Source organism: Belonocnema kinseyi, chromosome 5, assembly GCF_010883055.1.
Source record: "Belonocnema kinseyi isolate 2016_QV_RU_SX_M_011 chromosome 5, B_treatae_v1, whole genome shotgun sequence".
Lineage (NCBI taxonomy): Eukaryota > Metazoa > Arthropoda > Insecta > Hymenoptera > Cynipidae > Belonocnema > Belonocnema kinseyi.
In genome coordinates, this window is record NC_046661.1 from 53734423 (window position 1) to 53741161 (window position 6739).

Here is a 6739-nt window from a genome sequence, read left to right on the forward strand (position 1 = left end):
AATTCCAATTGGAAACGAGTCAGACGGCCCTCACTGTTTACATTTCGATACCCCCGAAATCAGACAAAAGCTATTTGAAGGCAGCGCCCGACACTGGACTGAAAGCGAATTATTATAGTACCTATTTAAATGGGTCATGTTCATTCTTAGAGTAACTTTCGACGACAAATCTAATGGTGACCTTCAATTTGACCTCGAACTCTTTATCGTAATTTCAAGGTCAACTTTATTTTTTTAAATAGAAACTCCTATTTTTGACATCAGCAATTACATACGTTTAAATATGTACCCAGCTCATAGGTTAGGTGTGACTTTGCAGGTCTGCAAATTTAAAAGCAAGGCTGGATTTACGTGAGTCGCCTCACCTCTCCAGCACCCCAAAGGGAACAGATTTTACTACGTGCACGTCGTTGTCCCTTGGTAACGCTAAATGTAAAGAACACAAAGTTGACCTAGAAATCATCTTGAAAGTCAAATTGAAGGCCAACATTGGATCTTTCTTTAATATATACTCCAAGAATTATCTTGAAGCATTTGAATAATATTTTATCTGGACAGTTATTTAGGTGTTTCCAGCCTAAATAAATAAATAATAATATTAAATATTTTGAAGTGAGATTATAATAGTATAGATTTTTTCGTGAATCAAGGGTCAGTATACGTATTCCTTGAGTCCTCAAAACACTAAAACCTTGCGCAACAGCTCATTTTTGTCAAAAAAAAAAGGATTTTTCATGTTTTATTTTCTTAAGGATCAGTTTATATAGCTATAGGAGATAGACACGTTTTTGCGACACACGATCTTGTATATAGATTTATATATACATCTTTTTAACGAAATATTAACTTAAAAATCTTATATATAAAACGAAGGATGTGAGTACATAACTAGATAACCAACAAAAGGGGAACTTTTCCAAAGAATCAAAAAACCTTCTATAAAACTGAAATCACTATTTAAACATTAAAAGCTGTCCACTCCTTCGCGAACATGTTGCGAAATTCAGGTCAAAAAAGTTTAATAAAAAAAAATATATATGCAGGTTCAAGGAAACAGATGTGGATGTTGACAATCTTAACGAGACACTGACCACAAATTAGACTAGACTCGGCTGCGGATTGCAATAAAAAATTGAATTTTTATCGTAATAATAAAATAAAATCATGCTTTCGAAATGTTCAGTTTCCAATACTGGGTATATACACTGAAAAAAAGGATTAATGGTACCAAGTGAATTTTACTTGGCTGAAGTAAGTGAAAGTCCTGTTTATTTTCAAAGAAACATTTATTAGAGGCAAATAAATACGACCTGTTGGTCGAAGGGAAAAATTTCTTTGAATCAAAGAAATATTAATTAAAGCAAAAAATACATATTTTATACCAAATGAATGATTCATTGTTCGAAATGAACGTCGCATGAATTGGAATGAATATTTTTTTGAGATGGGGAAATATGAATTGAAGGAAAGAAATATATTTTAAGGTCAAGCAAATATTTTATAGGCTCAAAAAACTATTTCCCCACAGCAAATTTCTGAATACTTAAAGCACAAAAATATATCTCTTGACTCAACAAAATATTTCTTTGGCCTAAACCATGCGCGAGTGCAATAAAGTAGTTAAGTTCTTCAAGTGTAGTATACATATTTTCCTGAATAAGCAACTGGATTCTTTGGACATAAATTATAATTATCATTGTTATTAATATACATATTTAATTTAAACCAATCACATAATTGTAAATCTTGATGAACCTCAAACAGACAAATTCGATGAAAAATCCACCCCCAGCAGGAATTGAACATGGATCTATCAAGTACACAACGTTGACCACGACGCTAGCGTGTATTGGAAATTTTAAGGCGGAAACCCGTATTTAAAGCTCGCCATAAATGCCAAAGAAATATTTCTTTAAATCAAAAACATGAATATTTAATTTAACAACATATTTCTTTCATTTAAAGAAGTATTCAATTGAAACAAATGACGCCAAATTCTTAAGTTTATGACTTAAGAAAAATGATTACTTCGTTGGAATAAATGTTTATTTGTTATGAATAATTTAATTCTAGTAATCGAATGAAATATTTTCTTCCACTGAAGAAATAAGAATTTATGTAAACACAATACCTTTTTTATCTAAATAAATGCTACATTGCTATAAATACATGAACCCTTTGTGACAAAAAACATATACTGTAATTCAATTAATATTATTTTGAATTAAATTATTATTTCTTTGATTTAAATAAACCTAAATTCTTGATTCAAATATGCAAAAATTATTGATTCAAACGTGTCCCAAATCAGTTCAAAGAATCGAAGTCTTTGAATCAAATATATATTTCTTTGAAAGACAAATCACATTTCAACTAATCTAGACCTTTTGAATGGAGGAAATCGTTTTCTTAAATGTAAAAAATATGTATTTCAATAAAGAAAATAAAGCCAAAGAATTCATTTTTTTAGATCAACAAAAGATATATGTCTGGTTTCAATAAAAATGACTTCTGTTAAAGAATATTTTCTTGATGCTAAGAAATATGATTCAAGTAAATGCATTTACTTGGTGCTAAGAATTATTTTTTTCAGTGTAAAGTTCGAAATACAGTCAGCTAAATCCGAGAAAAGCGACTGATGATTTTTAGATAAAAAATAAATGTTCCGTTTTTTGCAAAAATAAAAACTTACTGCAGAGTTATGACGGTGATAAATGCTAAATAAGAATAAAAACGTTGAATTAGAAAAAAGATTCTTTTAGGAGAAAATCTAAATTGAAGATCGCGATTTCGCAGTATGATGATGACTGTAAGAAATATAAATTTTAAAAGATTAAATAAGAATCCTACAAAGTTAAAATTGTATGATAATAATTGTAACTAATATTTGAAATACATTTTTTAACTATCGTAAAAAAAATATATATTTTGAAAAACCCCTTTTACCCCAAAGAGTATTTGGTTTTTGAACAAAAATTTCAAGCAACAAACCCATTTCCAATTAAAATCTTGGTTATCCAGATATCTATTGCAACCCTTTAAATGATTTTCGATATTCTAACGGCGATGGTTGGTAAGACTGAAAACAATCCTAAATACATTTTTTCGAACGCGTGGCAATATTCCAGAAAAAATTCGATTGTTTCGTTTAGGTTTTTTTTTTTTTTGGAAACGTATAAAAGAAAAAGAGACAAAAAATGATCTAAAAATGTATAATTTTTAGTATCGGGCCCAAAGGCGATTAATCCGTCACTATTCACGGTCTTTTAATTTTTTTCCATTCTATCCCTATCACTCTCGACACGTCGCCGATCGCAATTACGCCGGTTCACATTCACAAGTCTCTTGGCCCCTCCACTATTTTCATTCCCCTTTCCCTTCGGCAGCAGAACGAACCGAACGGCGAACGTTGTTTCTGACCGTCACGGCACGATGCCACTCGGCACACCCAGGATAAACGCAACCAGACTGCACCGCAAAAGAACCCACCTGCTTTGCTTGTCGCGTTTATAAAAGTAACGGACAGTTTCAAGCTTCAATGTGAACGATTAACAACTGATATGATACTTTTGGGGACCAACTGGAGCCTTAAATCCCCAAAATCTTCTCTCACAAGTGGTTTACAACGCTCCACGTGCACGTGTGGGCGTTATGCCAGAACACTTTGTTATTCTTTTGAAGCATTTCAAGAGCACTAAACAAACGTGTAAACGATAACTTAAGGAAAGAAAGGATAAAAGAAACGAAATGTGAAAAAAGGGAAATAGGGTGCTGCAGGTCCGCATGTTACCGTTTTAAACTGAAAAATAAATAGTTTAAGGCTGTTGAGGATGTAGGCTCTATAATTATTGTACACTCAGGCTCATAACTTGTTGAAACAAAAAAGTGTATGGCTCTTCCGGGTGTACACTCGGCTAAAAAAAATTAGTCAAAATAGTTTAAAGCATGTTCAGTGTGTTCAAAAATTAGTGAACTGCTTTGAATAATGTATTTTTTTGCCAAAAAAAACTTTCGTGAAAAAATGTGTAAATTGTGCAGCATTTCAATTTCAGCACTTGGACCTACTAGAAGGCGAAAGTCGCATACAATTATATAATAATAGCATTTAAAAAAGCCCAAAATTCTCTCGGAACAAGGGAAATAAAGTGACTTTCACGAATATAGGAAATAAATTCTTTTAAATAAAATTATTACAGATAGAATATTTAATTTAATATTAAACGCCCTAAGTTACGAAGATTTAAAGTCCAAATATAATGAATTTTCAATCAAAAGAGACGAATTTTCAACCTAAAGATAAACTTTTAACAGTAGAGTTGGTTTTTGCAACTTTTAAAGTCGAATAGTTTAAAAAACCCAAAAGCTCAATTTTCACTCAAATAGTTGAATTAAAAAAAATTTCAACCAAACAATTGTATTTACAACAAAATAGTTGAGAACTTAAATCAAGCACAAAAGATAGATTTTTAAGAAAGTAATTAAGTTCTAGCCAAATAGTAAAATTTGTAACCTACAATGATGAATTTTAAACCAAACAGTCGATTTTTTTAAACAAACGAAAATTTTACTCCAACCAAATGCTTGCATTTTCAAGCCAAAAAGACGAATTTTTAAACAGAATTACAAATGTGAAATGTTGAAATTTCAACAAAAAAGATCATTTTTGAGGAAGAAAGATGAATCACTGAAGATCATTTGAAGAAAATGACCGCATTTCAAATAGAAGACATTAAGCTTCAAACAAAAACAGTTGCGAATATTCTACCAAATAGTAGAATTTGGAAACCAAAAGGAAGAAATTTTTAGTAGGCACTTAAAACATCAGCCTGAAAAGTTGGATGTTCAACAAGTAGATTGTTTTCAACCAAAAAAGATGAATTATTAACCAAATAGCTGAAGTATCAAAAAAATTAATTTTTATCAAATTAGTTAAATCAAGCAAAAAGACGATTTTTTAGAAGACAGTTGAATTTTCAACAAAAAAAGTTAATTTTCAACGAATTAGTATGAATTTTGGACCAAAGGAGATGAATTTTTTAGCATAAAAGAGGATTTTTAAATCCAAATTGATAAATTTCCTATAAAAGAGGCAAATTTTCAATAAAACAGATACATTTTTGACCCAAAAAGATTAACAGTGTGAAGACTGAAATTGAATTTGGAACTGATCTATTTTTAATGTTCTCATCTTGAAAATGTTTCAAAAAATTAAATATTTTTAGATTTTGAATTGAAGTTTTTAATTTTGAAGATATTCAATTTAAAATATTCACCAACGTTCCCATATAAGCTGATACATTTATATAACCTAAATATTTCATAGATCTTCGTCAAACGAGGAATCAAATGAAGTAATGCATTTATCTTCTCTGTGTGAATGATTTCACTATAGAAAGGAAAAAATCACGTGTTCTACATATTAAAATATCAACCATGTATAATAATTCATGAGGCTTGAAGGGTTCTACTGTATAGTACAATAGCACAAATTGACTAATTGAGGGTAAGCATGAACGATTACCTTTTTTGAATAAGCCTCCATATACTTATGTGGGTGCGGTTAAGGACCTTGACGACAATAAAGTTCCGGAGATTCTTTCCACGCCTTGTTCTTTTCGAAAAGGATAATAAAGTAGACATTACTTGACCATTTTCTGAATGTATACAATTAGACTAAACAATACATAAATAATGAACAAAAAATTAACGTAACCGTTACAAAAATTATGAGACCTATATTTTTCCGTCGTTTTACTGCATGAGTGTATTATTTGGCTTTTCAAGTTTAGAAGAATATTTTTCCACTAACTTTAAATCAATGATTAGATCATTTGTAGGTAAATTTGCGATCATATAATGCGAATGTTAAGACTCAAAAAGTTAAAAAGTTTTCTATAACAAGAATAATGTTGATTTATGATACTTTTTGCTTACTGGTTAAATTGTGAATGAGTGTAGACCTTAACTAGAAAAGAATTCTTTTTTAAATATTGAATTACTAATTTCGAAACTAATAATCATGTTTGAAATGCGAGAGACTAGAAATGCTAATATAAAATAGACTATGCCGAGGCTACTACTTGAAGACTACACAAAGTGAAGACGCATTTGTGTTAGAGTGTCTTAAGTACATTTTCCAATTTTTAAGATTATTATTCGAGGCAGAGGTAATTTGCCTTCTGAACTTGTGTTTTTTTCATCAATATTCGAATTTCAGTTATTTTTATCTGTAAAACTTTTATAACCTTAAAAATATAATTTTTTCACTCTAATGATTTATTTTAAATAGTGTTTTTAGTCCATATTATCAAGGTGGGATCACGCGAATATATTTTATTGAGTGTGAAATCTTATGAATTGTTTCTTTTTCTCGTATTTTTTTTTTATTTTGCTGGTTATACAAATGATCAATGAACAACTTTTATTAGAGGTTCCTTCTTTTTATTTCCGCTTTCTACGTTAGGAATTTTTTTATTTTTAGCGAAAGCATTTTTTATGTTTATTTGATTGTTTCTGACTATTTAAAACCATTTTTGCGTTAAAATGATTAGTATCAGTATCAGTTTTAAAATGATGCAAGCTTCTAAGCTTATACAAATCCACTCCCATCTAGTCAGGCACTCCCCACCCGACTACAACCGTGCCAAGTGCTACTTAACTTCGATAATCGAATGAGAAGCCTTGGAACAATTCCAAATTTCCCAGCAGAAACATTTGAACAAGCTCCATTTGAAATGGT

At 30.3% G+C, this 6739-nt stretch overlaps 1 protein-coding gene across 4 annotated transcripts in view; it reads right to left on the minus strand.

Moving 5' to 3' along the window:
* Positions 1-6739, minus strand: part of LOC117172375 (ankyrin repeat and SAM domain-containing protein 1A-like) — a 74050-nt gene that overhangs the window by 66223 nt on the left and 1088 nt on the right. The window contains exon 2 of one of the 4 annotated variants that reach the window (XM_033360231.1): positions 5522-5611. The exons of the other annotated variants lie outside the window; for them this stretch is intronic. The gene's annotated coding sequence lies outside the window, so the exon portion shown is untranslated. The remainder of the gene's footprint in view (positions 1-5521; positions 5612-6739) is intronic. 4 annotated transcript variants of the gene reach the window in all.